This window comes from Sinocyclocheilus grahami, unplaced genomic scaffold (assembly GCF_001515645.1).
Source record: "Sinocyclocheilus grahami isolate Dianchi unplaced genomic scaffold, SAMN03320097.WGS_v1.1 scaffold263.1, whole genome shotgun sequence".
Classification (NCBI taxonomy): Eukaryota; Metazoa; Chordata; class Actinopteri; order Cypriniformes; family Cyprinidae; genus Sinocyclocheilus; species Sinocyclocheilus grahami.
Genome location: NW_015505442.1, coordinates 608,797 through 611,011, shown reverse-complemented (window position 1 = coordinate 611,011; position 2,215 = coordinate 608,797). Strand labels below are relative to the sequence as shown.

The following is a 2,215-nucleotide window of genomic DNA, read 5'->3' as shown; positions in this document are numbered from 1 at the left end:
ATTTTTTGTGTCCATTTGTTTTTATTACTTTTTATTTCAGTTTTAGTTTTAGTTATTTCAGTACATCAAGATAAACTAAATAAAAATGAGAAATATTGTTTTTGGCAACTAGCTAAAAAAAGAGTTTTAGTTTTATTTTATTTTTAGTTAACTGTAATAACCCTGATGACTACAGCCATTTTTAAAATGAATTTAGCCTCAGATAGTAATTTCCACACTATAAAATATTTTAGCACTTGATATCACTAGAAAGATTTATATTCATTATAAACATTTCTCTACCTTTTCCATGTCTAGAAACCACACTTTTAAAATGTCCTCATTTATAACAAGTTTGAAATAAAATTACAGATGTTGAGGGCAGAAATTATAATAAGAAACATGATGTCAGCTTACTTCTTGATTTTTTTTTACCTTATTTTTAGGCCCCCTAGTGGTTGAGAACCACTGATTTAGAGAGATAAAATATTTTGATATTATATTAAAGTCCTCAGGGCTTAGTTTGGGTTTTCTAATATAACTGACTACACTACATCAAACACACTTGTACATGCATTTGTTAGATACAATGCTATTAGATGTTTTTCATGGCTCTTTTTCATGGAATACTTGATTCTGATTGGTCATTTGCTACATTCTACAGACTCACATTTTTGTATAACAATAAACTAAACATCTGGCCATAGTCCCTGGCAACCAATATCGGTGCTAGTTTCACATCTCATATCATTCTCACATAATAAATGATTCATATATTTATGTATTTATTTATTTAAATAGCAAGAGTGTTCAAATGCTTCACAATGGCATTGCAATCATCCTGACGAGATTTATTTTGCGATAATGACCATCTGAATAACCATTATCTCTCACTACTGTATGTGCAAGCAACAAGTGTAATTCGTGTGGATTTCATAAACTTTTAAGGAGTGTAGAAAAGATGGTGTAACATCTGCGACAGTAACGGCAATATAAAAAATAGCCATATGCTGGCTCAACAAATTGATTTCACAACCATATTTACATTTTTCCTCTTTTTTACAGGGAACTGAAAGTAGCTCTGAAAGCTCCTACCACTCCAGATGTTTCCAGCTATCTGACAGTGAGGCACATATACACACGTCATAGAGTTAAATGCTATTCCTCTTGAGTATCTTTGCCTTTTCTATCAAAATAAAATAATGTAAAATGTATATTAAGACATAGGAACATAAATCAAGTACTAGAGTTTTACATTTTCTGAAGAACCAGCGAGTGATGCTACATTTAATTAAATTAAAGGTCACAGACATGATTATGGGGTGTTGTGGGTGTGTTGCTAAGGAGGTCTGAGTGTTTTTTTTTCAGTGTGTTATTTTTTTTTTGGTTGCTAGAATAATAGTTTCTTGGTAAATATAAGAAGGATGAGTTCTATGACTAAATGTAATTATGGTTAGGGGGTTGATCAAATTCTAACCAAAAATATGGGCAAATATCAAAAGTAATGCATATTTTATTTTCGTTTTCTCATTCGTCTCAACCTCACTCAATGTGTGTGCCACTGAAACAAGACATAAGACTCTTACCAGTACAATACATGAAAACTTACTCTGTAGCACAAAAGCACAGATCTTCATCAACTGCTCTTCTGAAGGTGCTTTGCCCTGTAACACAGTGTGTCATATTTGGACAAGACCATCATCACTATCATGCATGCCTTATAAATGCTCATAAGTATCACACTCACTGGTTTCCCTGGGTAACCTGGAAGTCCTGGTTGCCCTGGTAACCCATCTAGTCCTGGAAAGCCTTGAGATCCAGGTGGCCCTGATGGACTCATATCTCCCTTTTTCCCATCAGCCCCTCTGCTCCCAGGCTCCCCTGCTACACCTGGCTGAAAAGGAGTGGGGAGAACAGTTCACTTCAGTGTCATCACTGTTACATAATGAAGTCAAGAAATCCAACTTTTTTTCAGTTTTTGTGCATATTTGATTATTTGAGTAATGTAAGAAAAGGTGTTTTTATTTGTGATGGAGTTGCAAACAAGATCCCAGAATGCTGAGAGACACTGCATATGTTTGGTTCAAAACATCGTAGCTTTAGTCCCTTGCTAAGAAACCAAAAGACCTCTTGATTCTGACTCATCAGGAAATGGTTGTGAGACATTGAACAGTAGGCAGTCATTTCAAGGGTTGTTATGTACCTCTCCTTTGTTTCCTTTGAGCCCCGGTTCACC

General features: G+C 34.7%; 1 protein-coding gene across 1 annotated transcript in view; it reads right to left on the bottom strand.

Annotated features, from left to right (window-relative positions):
- The window catches only part of LOC107599275 (collagen alpha-1(XXI) chain-like), a 23,303-nt gene that overhangs the window by 4,030 nt on the left and 17,058 nt on the right, over positions 1-2,215 (bottom strand). The window lies entirely within an intron of this gene.